At 45.7% G+C, this 14574-nt stretch overlaps 1 protein-coding gene across 12 annotated transcripts in view; it reads right to left on the bottom strand.

Moving 5' to 3' along the window:
* nfasca (neurofascin homolog (chicken) a) overlaps positions 1–13924 on the bottom strand; it is a 225406-nt gene extending 211482 nt beyond the window's left edge. For all 12 annotated transcript variants that reach the window (XR_012769529.1, XM_075461905.1, XM_075461903.1 and 9 more), the window contains exon 1: positions 13767–13924. The gene's annotated coding sequence lies outside the window, so the exon portion shown is untranslated. The remainder of the gene's footprint in view (positions 1–13766) is intronic.
* Between the last annotated feature and the right edge of the window lie 650 nt (positions 13925–14574).

Below are 14574 nucleotides of genomic sequence, written 5' to 3'. Positions count from 1 at the left end.
GGTTGTGGAGAATGACAGAGCAAAGACCCTGTGGGACTGATAAACAGGTGATGGCTAACCAACAAACTACAGAAGAAGGCAGCAGTGATAGATGTCATTTCAAGTGACAGCGAAATATCAAGTAGAAAGAACACAAGAAACTCGAGAAATTACCAAGAGCTGAAGGAGGAGGTTGAAAAGATGTGGGAAGTGAAGGCAGCAGTGGTGCCAGTGCTAATCTGAGCACTCAGGGCCGTGACCCCCAAACTGGGACAGTGGCCCTATACAATTATATACTGTATATAAGGATGTCCTGGCAAACCATTCGGCAAGTTAGAAGGGTACAGTAGCGTCCATCCCTGGTTGTGCTTGCCCTGGGTGGAAAACTGATGACCCAAACCAAGGATATCACTGTGTGGTGGAAGGAGCACTTTGAGCATCTCCTCAATCTGGCCAGCATGCCCTCCATTGAGGAGGCAGAGTCTAGGAACTCGGTGGAAGGCTCGCCCATCACTTTGGCTAAGGTTGCTAAGGTAGTTAAAAGGCTTCGCAGCGGTAAGGTGCCAGGGATAGATTCAGTTTGAGATGCTGAAGGCTCTGGACATTATGGGGCTGTCTTGGCTGACACGCATCTTCAGTGTCGCATGGAGGTCTGGGACAATGCCTATAGAGTGGCAGACCTATGTGACGGTTCCCATTTTTAAGAAAGGGGACTGGAGAGTGTGTTCCAATAAGGGGGTTCACACTACTCAGCCTCCCTGGTAAAGTTTACTCCACGGTCTTGGAGAGGAAGCTTGGCCAGGTTGTCGAACTTGGATTCAGGAGGAGCAGTGTGGTTTTCTTCCAGGTCGTGGATCAGATCTTTACCCTCACAGAGTTACTGAGGGGATCATGGGAGTTTGGCCATCCAGTCGTGGACTTGCAGAGGGATTACGATTGTGTTCTCCTTGGGATTCTGTAGGTGGTGCTACAGGATTATGGGGTAGCGGAGTCACTTTTACAGGCAATTTTGTACCCGTATAACCAAAGTAAGAGCTGTTTTCTGCATTCTTGGCACAAAGTCAAGCTTGTTTACGATGTGTTGGACTCCATCAGGGCTCCCCCTTGTCATCAATCCTGTTTGTGATTTTCATGGATAGGATCTCAAGGTGTCGTTGGAAACCTCAGGGTTGTCTGTAACCTTCAACATGCACTGGAGCGGTTCACAGCTGTGTGAAGCGACCCAGAATGAGAGTCAGCTCATCCAAATCTGAGGCCATGGAAAAAGGTGGAGTGCTCCCTCCAGGTCAGGTATGAGTCTCTCCCTCAGGCGGAGAGGTTTAAGTATCTTGAGATCCTAATTACGAGCAATAGCAAGCTGGCGCGAGAGATGGACAGATGGATTGGGGCTTTGTCAGCAGTAATAAGGAGGTTGTGCCAGTTTGTTATTGTGAAGAGGGAGCTGGGTCGAAAGGTTCATTTACTGGTCTATCTCTGTCCTCACCTATGGTCACAAGATCTGGGTCATGACCAAAAGAAAGAGGTCACAAATACAAGCAGCTCAAGTACGTTTCTTTCAGTGAGCGGCTGCGCTCAGCCCAGTAGATAAGGTGTGGAGCTCGACCACACGGAGGGAGTTCGGGTCAATGCTCCTCCATTCCATTGAAAGGAATCAGCTGAGGTTGTTTGAGCATCTTATTACGATGCCTCCTGCTCGCCTCAAAACTTATCCCATCTGGCCTAGGAACGCCTCCAGAGCTCCCGGATAATAAACAGAAGATAATGAGTGGATATACTGTATATACTGAACATAATATTTCTACAGTCTAACAGCTAAATGGATGCCTGGATGTTTGCCTGCATGCTTCAGAAGCTGATGAAGAAATAAAGGCATCATCCTACTGATAACAAGCAGTGTCTGCATCTATTTTCTTCTTTCAGAAGCACTTTGAAGCATATATAATCAAACAGAGCTAAAATTTGATTGATATGGAGTTGATGGTGAAACTTTTAGAAAATCTGCAGATATAAAGTGTAGGAGAAAAAAAAGTTCCCTCAGAGGAGCAGACTTTTTCTTACCTCCATGCTATTGTTACAAACGGAGCCTATCACACTAGTCTCTGTCAGCTGGATACACATACACACAATACACTCACTGCCTACTTATATTATACAGTTCTTTCAAATGGCTGTACTGATGAGAAGGGACCACAGAGAGACTTGGAGATCAGATGTATTGTGGACATTGTAGTGTGTATCTTTGCATTATGCATGTATATGTGCATTGTGAGTATTTTGTATGTGTACTGTGGCGTGTCAGTGCAGTGTTCATAGGTCAAGCCCCAGTGAACGTGACATTAATATATGGAACAGTACTTTCATTGAATATAGACACTGACATTTTGTTAGCATTAAAGAAAGAGCACAAACAAAAGCCACTAGTGTTGGTGCAGAACAGCACTTTAACTCCTCATGGGACTGAAATGTCATGCTCCAACAACAATAATAATAAGCTCCAAATAACTCATTGTAGGGACGTTTGTATAAATACTGCAGTAAACAATTGACATTCACGAATCACCTCAACTTTAAGTCATGTTGTAACCAATTTATGCCGTCTGAGTGTTGTTCATTGTGTTCAGTAAGTACATCATTTGACACTGAAAAAACAACTAATTATTGGGTTAGTAGAACCAAAACCTACAACCCCAATTGCTAAAAAGTTTGGATGTTCAGTAGAAAGTTAAAAAAAAAAAAAAAAACACAGAAATCTCATAAATAAATATTGTATTCCCAACAGAATACACAGGACATATCAAATGTTGAAAGACAGACATTTTGCTATTTGCTATGCAGCAACGCGTCTCAAAAAAGTTGGGCCAGCTCCATGTTTCCCACTGTGCAGCATCCCATCTTCTTTGAACAACATCTGGAAACATCTGGAACTGAGGAGCCCAGCTGCTGCACCTTTGGGAGACGCATGTTGTCCCGTTCCTGTCTGTGTAGGATTCCAGCTGCTCAGTCCTGGGTCTTCTTTGCTGTATTTTGTGTTTCCTGGTGCTCCAAATGTTTTCAGTTGGTTAAAGGTTTGAACTGCAGGCAGGCCATGGAACAAAAGTGAATCTGGCCTCACCATGAGAGCTAAATCATTTTTAAGACATTGAGGGCCATGGATTCTAAACGCCCTGCACTCCTGGAGGTGACAACCAGGAGAAGGGAAAAAAAGTGGAACAGCTTTGAGGTTAAGGTTCCAATAGATAGTCATTGGACGGGTATCCTTTTAACATTTATTAGTCCTACATGCAAACTGAATCATGGTGGGAGAATAGAAATGAACATTGTGGTCTTGGCAGTAGCATGGCAGTCTCTGCGGGTGACCTGTTCATATGAAGTTTCCACCAATTTATCGAGTGTGCCAAATGAGTTCATCTAACATGCACTAGTCCATTTTCATATGCTCTGTTTTCAGTCAGTGACTACAGTTAAACATGGCACACTGACAAACTGACGGCCAAGCCAACCAGCAACAGAACCTGTCTGGGGGTTGTGACAAATTTTTGTTTCTTTGTTTTTGGTAGTAAATAATATTAAAGGGGAACTCCGGGGCATTTGAAGCGTGTTTCCATTGCTAGAGGTTGTCAAATAATGATAGTATGACACAGAGAGGTGCGTATCTGCGCTCCCTGTGTGAAGATCGCTCTGTCCGCACAGCATGTCATGTGAGGCTAATACGTGGTGGCTAAGGGGCAAGCGCTAACCCTTCCACGTAAAACAACAACTTGCACACTGCAGAAACGTCACACCACTTTATAACCCATCCGACAATAAAGTCACAAGCCTTACCATCAAAACCATATGCATGGTTCTCACATTACTGGCATGGGGACGTTACAAAACAACTTTATAAACAGCATGTCACTCACCGGCTGGTTGTAGGCTCGCGCATGTGAAAGCCCAGAAGAGTCGATGGAGAATAATCCCATATACAAAACAATTATCTTCTCTAGAAAAACTGCGTTCAAGTATTTAAAACATTACAAGAATATTACTGGGCAAGTATTGTTGTAATGTTTTAAATACTTGAACGCAGTTTTTCTAGAGAATATAATTGTTTTGTATATGGGATTATTCTCCATCGACTCTTCTGGGCTTTCACATGCGCGAGCCTACAACCAGCCGGTGAGTGACATGCTGTTTATAAAGTTGTTTTGTAACGTCCCCATGCCAGTAATGTGAGAACCATGCATATGGTTTTGATGGTAAGGCTTGTGACTTTATTGTCGGATGGGTTATAAAGTGGTGTGACGTTTCTGCAGTGTGCAAGTTGTTGTTTTACGTGGAAGGGTTAGCGCTTGCCCCTTAGCCACCACGTATTAGCCTCGCATGACATGCTGTGCGGACAGAGCGATCTCCACACAGGAAGCGCAGATACGCACCTCTCTGTGTCATACTATCATTATTTGACAACCTCTAGCAATGGAAACACGCTTCAAATGCCCCGGAGTTCCCCTTTAATATACTGATTAGTTTAAAAGCTAACTCAAAGTAATGGCATGAATCTGGGACACAGGGAGCAGAAACAGAAGTTTGAGCGTTGACATGTCGGACATGTTGTTTGTAACTACAGGACCAATCCCAGTTTGGTGCAGACTAACTCAGAAGCTGGCCCAAAGAGAGGCAGTGGCACACAGCTGGAATATCAAGATGACAGTTAAAACATGCAGCTTGTTATACACTTTAGTGATGACTGAATGTTTTAACATCCTGAAATGCTGCATATGAATGCTAACTGAGTAAGTGGAACATGCTTCTTCTCCACTTTGTATACGGCAGTTTTGTATGACGGTGTAGGTACCAGATCGGCTCGGGTTCCGTCGTCGTCTGTGTGCGTGTGTGTGTGTGTGTGCATGTTTGTGCGTGTGCGTGCGCATGTGTGTGTGTGTGTGTGCGTGTGTGCGTGTGTGCATGTGCATGTGTGTGTCTGTGTGCGTGTGCATGTGTGTGTGCGTGCGTGTGCGTGTTTGTGAGTGTGCGTGTGTGTGCGTGCATGTGCAAGTGTGCGTGTGTGTGTGTTTGTGTGTGTGCGTGTATGTGCGTGTGCGTGCGTGTGTGTGTGTCTGTGTGCATGTGCGTGCGTGCGTGTGTGTCCGTGCGTGTGTGTGTCTGTGTGTGTGCATGTGTGCGCGCGTGTGTGTGTGTCTGTGTGTGTGCATGTGTGCGTGCGTGCATGCGTGCGTGCATGCGTGTGTGTGCGTGTGTGTGTGTGTGTGTGCGTATGTGTGTGTGTGTGTGTCTGTGTGCGTGTGTGTCTGTGTGCGTGCGTGCGTGCGTGCGTGCGTTCTGTGCGTGTGCGTGTGTGTGTGCGTGTGTGTCTGTGTGTGTGCGTGCGTGTGTGCATGCGTGTGCGTGTGTCTGTGCGTGTGTGTGTGCGTGCGTGCGTGTGCGTGTGTGTGTGCGTGTGTCTGTGTGTGTGCATGTGTGAGCGCGCGTGCGTGTGTGTGCGTGCGCAAGTGTGTGTGTCTGTGTGTGTGCATGTGTGAGCGCGCGTGCGTGTGTGTGTGTGTGTGTGTGCGTGTGTGTGCGCAAGTGTGTGTGTCTGTGTGTGTGCGTGTGAGTGTGCAAGTGTGTGTGTCTGTGTGTGTGCGTGTGTGTGCGTGTGTGTGCACGTGTAGACACTGATTATTCAGGGTTAAGACTCGATCGGAACATAAATGTGATGATTCAGCAGAGATGGTTAAGGTTAATGTTTACAGAATGAAAGACAATAAGAAGTAACCCCCACAAACCACCAAACAAATTTGTCGGTGAGTGAGTGTGTGTGACAAAAGGGGGTATTCAGTCACAGAGAATATCTAATTAGCAACGATGGGCTGTTTCTCTTCAGGGAAAAGAGTTTTATAGAGGATGACGTGCTCATACGCAAACACACACACGGCTGCTCCATATCAACACATGTCTCCTTGATGGAAAACTGGATAACCTCTGAGCATTTCCCCTCAGTGGTCATTAACGCTCCCTGCTAATGGCCTCTCATAGTGCTTCTGATCCCAACCTCTGATGGCCAGCAGTCCAAATGTTCCTGATGGCTACTTTTATGAACAGTTAAGAGACATGAAAATGTTTTTAAAACATTCTTAGCGTAGGCAAACAGCAAATGTGTTGGAAGGATTGAGAAATATTTGTTCCATATATAAAAGGAACAACTCTGCTAGTTTTCCCCATCTGAAATGGGACTGCTGCTATAGCACTACTACTGTAGAGAACAGAGTGATGGAAACCCTTCTGTGTGGACTCTAACCAGCTCACAGGTCATAGTAGTCAGGTTTCTAACCCTAACCCTCAACCCAGAGGACTTGGAAGTTGTGTATGGCATCTACTGTTTGTGTGATAGTACCTGCCCTTCCACTGCCCTCTCAGGTGTCAACAGCAGTCATATCAGGTGACAGCCTTGCACCAGTGTTATTGACTGATGGGTTAACTGTGATCAATGAAGCGGTGACAGAAGGCACCGAGAAAGCCCTGCAGGGTCAGTGCAGTGGGCAGAAAGGCTGTTCAGCTCTGGGAGCTTCAGCTTCATGGTAAAGAAAGCCTTTTGTTGCAGATACTCCTCACCTGCTCCCTGTGTGGCCAGTCAGCCGAGGGAAGACACCCACTGCAGTGCACTGACTGCTCCAGCTCCACCTACATCCAGCTCCAGCTCCATCCAGCTCCATCTCCATCCAGCTCCACCTACATCCAGCTCCAGCTCCATCCAGCTCCACCTACATCCAGCTCCAGCTCCATCCAGCTCCAGCTCCATCCAGCTCCACCTACATCTAGCCCCAGCTCCATCCAGCTCCACCTACATCCAGCTCCAGCTCCATCCAGCTCCACCTACATCCAGCTCCAGCTCCATCCAGCTCCACCTACATCCAGCTCCAGCTCCATCCAGCTCCAGCTCCATCCAGCTCCACCTACATCCAGCTCCACCTACATCCAGCTCCACCTACATCCAGCTCCAGCTCCACCTACATCCAGCTCCAGCTCCACCTACATCCAGCTCCAGCTCCACCTACATCCAGCTCCAGCTCCACCTACATCCAGCTCCAGCTCCATCTAGCTCCAGCTACAGATGTCTGGCTCTGCGTCTCCACTTATGTATGAGCACAGGTAACCCATAAAACAGAACACACGTTAGCTAGTTTTAAATGGCTACTCTCACATCTATGACACTGTTCATCTTAAACCTTGATCTTGAATGTGATTGTGCCTATTTACCGGAGTTGGTCAAACACAACAGGAGCAGGGTTAAAAAGATAAAACATCAGTGATGCTCGCTTTGTTTGGATACACCTGCACCAGCAGCATTCACGCAAAGATCAGTAAAGAACAACCAAAGGTGGTAACACACAAAAACACCATCATCTCATCTTTTACAGTCTCTCTGCAGCAGCTGAAACCTGCATCTCATTTTAAACTAAAATCTCCAGTCTCCCACTCAGACCATGATGGTCATCACTCAGCTAACACAGACCGTGCCGCTCCTCTGTAATACGCCTGAAAGATTTGTTTTTCAGACCGTCCTCTTGTTAAAAATGAAGCCTGCTTTTTGACCCCGGCCTCAGATGTTTTCATTTGGCTGTAATTCCTGAATAATTAAAGATCAGTATCATTCTTAGTTCAGACACATCTGTATAACACAGCAGGAAGTCTATGGTTCTATTAGATGGTTTGCATCATGGAAGTGAATTGACACAGGGATCAAATTCACGCTTTGTTTTGCAGATTTTCTTGACAGTCACACATTTAACAGCATTTTTAACGATTGCCCTTCCAACTGTATCAGTAGCACGCACATTTCCATCCCTGTTTACAAGTTTTGCTGCAATCTTGGTGGAGACCTGATAGTTCCCTCCCTCCTTTGCTTTGCTCTCCCCATCCTCTGTTTATCCTCTTCACATGGCAGCCTGCCAGACTGCTCTGAGGTAAATTCTCCTCTAATACACTTATGTGGAAGGGAGAGAAATCACCCAGACAGTCACCCAGGTGAAAAGAGCTATCTTTATTATCTTATGTGCACAGAGAGAAAAATAATTCAAACGCAGTATCCACAAGGTTTCTGGACTAAATTCAACTTTTCTGCACACTCCCAAAACCAGTTGGAATAAAGAAAAGTTGAAAAGAGTCTTTACAGGGTCATGCCATGAGGTTCCCACCTTCACGTTTCTCTGCCTTTGCCTGCCCTCTAAAGAAACATTTCAAAAATAGAAAGCTGCTGTAGAGCAAAAGCCTTCGAAAGGCACAGGTTAGCTGAGAGGAGCTGCACACCAAGGAGACGATGGACAGAAAAAAGCTTTGGGACACGTTTTAAAACGTCACAAACGGGAAGAATCACATGTGTATCTGTCAATTGAATCAATCTTCTATATATAAAAGACAAATGAGAAACATAAAGCAAACTAATCAGAAGTCTTAGAGCCAGCCTGATAATCAGTCAAAAGGGCAAATCAATTTAGCTTGAATGGGACTTTTATGATAACAGAAATCCCACAACCACTTCATCAAAAAGGGCTGTTTGATGCAAAGTAGTTTCAGAAGGTGTCAGAGCTGTGACATGAGAATGATTACTCCTGAATGGTAGAAAAAAGACACAACACACAGACTGAGCACTGGGAGCACTGAATGAATTCGAACTCGTCAGGCTTTTGCACTCCCACTGTATGTTGCATGGAAATGGTGCTGGAATGGCAAGAGAACGTTTTCACATGTATGAAAACTCAACCCTCTCTTCCTTCTGTGCACAGAGTGAGACCTGGTATGGTGAGCTATACACACAATATCTTGGAGGATAATCTTGTTTTCGCTCATGCCCACAGCTATAGCAGATGGGACCACCGACCTGAACTGTGAAAATCACAACCTGTGAAATCTACCAATGTTGATTCCTTTTTTTTACCTTTTAAGTGCAGCGGGATAGGCCTCAGTCCTCTTTTGATCCTGAGCAGGATAAAGTTGGTAATTAAAAGGAATACATGTTGCAGCTGCTTGTATTTATGATCTTACAGCTGCAGTGTGAATCTGGTTGATTGAATCTGACTTTCTTAAGCCAAATTAAAGGAATCTATTTTCATCTGAACATGTTTAATTAAGAACCACGCAAGAAAATGGTGGTTTAACTGGGAGTTTAAAGGAGATTGTGTGGGCAAATATTTACTCATCTACAGCTACATGCAGTCATCTCAGCAAAGGTTTTGCTTGTTAAACAGCCTTCCAGGTCAGCCTATCATTGTAACCCCCCCCCCCCCTCCCCCTCCACACACACACACACACACACACACACACACACACACACACACACACACACACATCATCAAGGCTTGTCTCTGCACAAAACCTTCTGGCTGTAGAACGCACCGGTGAGGAAGAGTGTATATGCTGAATGTATCTGCGGGAGCTGGAAAGGACACATTTCTGTGTTGTAACACTGACATCTACTGGCCAAACACTGGAACTACAGCGGTGTGAGATCACAAGTGGGTTTTCAAAAAGAGGCTTATCCAGAACTAATTAAAAAAAAAGACAACAGATTAGGGCAACTTAGATTTCTTTTTTAGATTTCGCTTTTCCACATCAAAATACTTTATCCTAAAGTATCAAACTTTAACATGTAAATGGATAACAGATGGATATGCCACAAAAAGATCATGCCAAGTACCAAGAGAGCTTACAGTTCCTCGATAGAGCTTATTGATCAGGGAAATGACACTCAGGCTGGCAAGAACTAAGAGTCCAGAAAAAGTTTGAACACACAACATAATCGTAATCCCACTGCTGGGGGAAATGTTCAGGAAAGCCTCTGATGCTTCAGACTGAGAGCACCCTAATTTCACACAGCCAAACCTAAAGAAAGAAAAAAGAAACATCCCTTTAAGTAGACAACAATCACATCCATGTTCCACCAACACAAACTATAGCTTCAACAAAACACTGTGCAGAGCACACTACTATCCCTGTACAGCATCACTAAAACCAAGTCTCAGACTCATTTGGCCAGCACTTCCTCTGCAGCGAGCTTATAAATCATGCTGTTGGTGTGTGATGTGAAATATGAACATATTTATGAACAAGATAATAAAATATTCATATGAAGAAGATGCTCTCTGCATCTTCTCTTGTCATTCCTCAACCAGCTGACACCAGAGGGTCACATTACATCTACATATTAGCCTTCCTCTCCATACAGGCTTGGCCCACTTTTTTCATGTGTGGCACTAATCTTTCCTCACAACATACTCACTCCATTTTAGAGCAAAACTCTACCAACCATGTAACCATAGCTGAGAGATGAAGCAAGCTTACCAGAAAATGGGAGCTTATTACCAAACAAAGCTAGGCTCTAGCTCATGTTAGCTTGGAAGCTATTCTGACTGCCCTAACATCTTTAATTCATAGTGGAAAACATTCCACTCCTTCGCAGGACATGCTGTGGATGATCTGAATCTCTATCTCTCATATTCAGTATGAGAGACAGCAGCAGCCAGTCGGTGGGGTAACGAGCCCCAATGACTACCCCCCCCCCCCCCCCCCCCCCCCCCCCCCGTTCTACCAGTGAATTAGTCAATTAGTGAATTCGTGAATGCAGTCAGCTCATTTCAGTACCAACAGCAGCACAATCAGTAGTTTAACACGACAACAAACGTAGTGTTTTAAGTGTTGAGGCAGGGCAATGGACACATGTCCCAGCAGCCTCTGTAACGCACAGCGTGCCACTCGCTCTGCAATCTGAACATAGCTTACCTCAAACTGACCTCTTTGGCTCTCAGCAACTCCAGTGCAAAATCACCTCGTACAGTTTGCTTTTCACAATGATTATTTTCCTCACTTTGTCATTTAGGTTGGACAACACTGATCCTTCTTTTAAAAAGAACCGTGTAGAATAGAGACTCACTAAACCAATGAGTTTAGCTAAGGTCAGAGCTTGTGTGTGGCCCTCCATCCGAGCTGAAACAGAGAAGGGACGCCTGCTGAACATATGGTTGGGATCAGTGACATTGTTTTGATGTAACATCTGACAGTCCTAGCTCCCATTTGTAAGATGAAGTTTGAAATTTTCTTATGATGGATAACAAACACAGACACCCGTCAGTTTATCCCACACAGCAATGTGCCCATGCTGATCTCCACACCGAGTCAAGGTCAGCCTAAAGCTTTGTTTCAAAGTTGCCTTAAATCAATTATATTAAGTGATAGAATTATCTGTTGACTGCTTATGATTCATTCTGAACTTCAAATGCCCCCTGCTGTGAAATGAACTCCAAAGCAGGGTAGTATCCGCTGCTCTCTACAGTATTATACAGCTTTAGTCATTGAACTGAAACACACACACACATCCATTCACACACGCTTCCATACACCTCTGTTCATGGCTGGGTATGGGCATTAGGCTCCCATTACACAAGCTCATATAAAACCTCTCTATGCAATTACACAGTCACTGCAAAACACAGAGGCCACAGCCCCTACATAAGAACACCACGGGAATATCAGTGCCATGTTGGCAGGACAAATGGGTCGCCACACACAAGTTCCAAAGTCCAGGATGTAGAAATTCTTCCTCTTTTTTGATGTGCTCAGGGTAGTGGATAATGACAGAGCCCAGACCCTGTGGGACCGATAAACAGGTGATGGCTGACCACCCGGACTTCATGCTGCTCGACTAGTGAAAGAAGAAGGCAGCAGGGACAGATGGAGCAATTCCAGGTGACAGCAACAACAAGGAGAAGGAGGGCAAGAAGCTCGAGAAATGACCAAGAGCTGAAGGAGGAGGTTGAAAAGATGTGGGAAGTGAAGGTAGCAGTGGTGCCAGTGCTGATCGGGGCACTTGGGGCCTTGACCCCCACACTGGGAGAGTGAACCCTCAAGCCCCCAGGCCTCTGGAGGACCCAGGCTTTAAAGGGAGAAGGCCCACCTGAGGGTGTTTGTTTGTTTCTCACATTTTAGCAGAAACCCTTTCTTGGCTCCAGTAAGTAGTCACGACCAGTGTCACACTGCACTGGTCCCCATTCATTACTAACAAGCCATTTAAAAAAAATATATATATATAAACATATATATGTGTATATGTATATGTATATGTATATATATATATGTATATGTATATATGCGTACAGTTAACAGGCACTGTAATGTGCATGTTCCCCTCAGTTATTGATGGGCCACTTTTTGTTCTCATTTCATGAAGAAATGAGTTGTACTCTGCTTGGACAGCAGGACACACATGTTCAGTACTTCAGCAGACACATCTGTTAAACATCTGTTTGGGTTTTTGAGAGCGTATGCAGGATTCTTAGGTTTGTGTTTTTTTTACAGTCTCACTTCTCATTACGTCTGAAGGGGGGGGGTGTGTTGCCAAACCAAACTGGGGATACATTGCATTCCTGTGTTTGCCTTGCTTGAACAAAGTTAATCTTTCAGATTCCAGCCAATCAAAGTACCTGACTGATGTTATGACTGATGGTCCAAAGGTGGAAGGTGTTCGTGTGAATTCTGCCTTACTGTCCCTCGTAGCCCAAAGGCACGCACACAAAAAAAGGAATTTGTACAGAACCTCAGGAACATCCTGTTAAGATGACATTTCTGCCACATTAACTCTGCCAGACCTTTGTACTGGCAGATGCAGACAGTATAAACTGAGTTAAGAAGCAGAGAATGCAGGCCCAGAGGAGAGTGGGCCAGCACCAGAATCACTGCATGATTCTGGTTGCTGTGTATATGCCAAACACCAACACTTTGCTCAACCTCTCTTTTGGACATGATTAGAGTTTGTCTTGCACTCCATAAACCCTGCCCTCACATTCAATCACACACAGAAAAACAAGAAGCCCAGCAGAGTCCTGTAATACAACCCTCTGGTATACATGGCTGTGTAAAAGAACAGAACTGAAAAGATAATCACAAGACTTTGGACATTTTTTAGAAATATTGCTGGGATGGCACAGTGTAGTTTACAGTGCATGTAGCCATGTTGGCCACTACAACAACCACTTACTACAATACTAAGCTGCTGTAGTCAATAAAAAGTTTGGACATCCTTTTACTTATTGCCAACAAGCTTTATCAGACAATTCCAGGGAAGAATGAAGTCTCTGTGGAAGATCCAAACACATGACGCACAACAAGGTCACTGTGGAGCACGGGGAAACGTGGATGTTCCTCCTACAGGAGAGAACATTTTTAGTGTGTTGTAAAAAGTAACACCACATAATCCACTATGATGGAAGACTTTCTTTTAGTGCCCCCCCCCCCCCCACACACACACACACACACACACACGCACATTCAAATGCTCTCTGATCCACTTCCTGTGCTAAAGCTCAGTCCTGACTCACTATGCAGGCCCGGGGCCTAACCAAACAAGCCCCGCTTGACAGCCCTTTAAATGCCCTCGTGCACTTGTCCTCTGCAATGGCACTTGTGTTCACACATCGTGCACAGCCCGGGGCCTCTGCAGATGCAGGCGGAGAAGCAGGGCCCACTACATTCCTCGGACTTTGGTACCTGTATTTGTAATTTGCGCAGAGCAGCAAAATTTCTGAAAACCGCAGCATCATCCAGAAGATGCGCAGAGAGAGGCGGGGGCCCGTGCGCACCGGGTTCCCGGGAGGCACTGCAGAGAGACGTGGGGACAGCTCCCCGAGCCTCGGCCCGGCTCGGGACCGGACCTGCAGTGTGCTGCCCTGCTGTCATTTCCATCTCCCCATCATCCTGCACGAGGTCGCCCAGAACCCAGACACCCCCCGATGCGTCAGTGCGGCAAAGTGCCAGCTTACCTGCGGTGGTCCTGCGGTGGTCCCGCCGCTGCTGTACCGGCACCGTCAGCTCTGCAGCGGCATCAGAGAACAATCTGCCTCCTCCCCGAGCTGTCGGTATAACCGAAGCTCTGACTCCGAGCTTCCTGTCAGTGTGATGCAGCTCTCTCTCTGTACTCCTCCCCTCCTCATCTGTTTTTCATCTGGACCGCGCGGTGCGCATCCCCATAGCGCCGGGGCGCGCACACGTTCACAGTGTCGGCCAGGTGATGGAGGGCATGGTATGGAGAAGTATATTTCAGGCCAAAACGTTATTACCGGTATGACGGATACTTAGGTCGTAAAGCGGTAGTTTTTGCTTCTGTCCATTTTCTGAGAGGACACAGCCTACAATCCAAAGCCCATATAAGACTGCTGAGTGATCAAATATATAACCTCATGTAAAACAAATGACCTCTTAGAACAGTTGGATTGTTTCATTTAAAAACTCTTAAAGGTGACTTATTGTGTAAAAAACCCTTCTTCCTGTTCCTGGGAGCATATATCAGGGTGTCTGAACTCCGCAAAAACACAACCCTGGTATTTATTTAGTTCCTCTTTGTTTGAACGAGCGTGCTGATTTTCATTTCTAAAGGCTGAGTTATACCTCTTTTAACTGCGCTTGCGTTAATGGCTCGAGACGTTTATGCTTCATTTAGCTTTGTCGGCGCTTGCGTGTGCTGCGTGGCGATTCACCGCCAGGACAGTAGGTGGAGTAGCGGGTTTTTTCAATGACAAGCCTACTACGATGAAAGGAAATTCACCGCCAGGACCTCTTCGGCAAGTCTCT

Source organism: Odontesthes bonariensis, chromosome 3 (genome assembly GCF_027942865.1).
Source record: "Odontesthes bonariensis isolate fOdoBon6 chromosome 3, fOdoBon6.hap1, whole genome shotgun sequence".
Taxonomy (NCBI): domain Eukaryota; kingdom Metazoa; phylum Chordata; class Actinopteri; order Atheriniformes; family Atherinopsidae; genus Odontesthes; species Odontesthes bonariensis.
The sequence above is the reverse complement of the archived record's forward strand: the minus strand, read 5'-3'. Positions and strand labels throughout refer to the sequence as shown.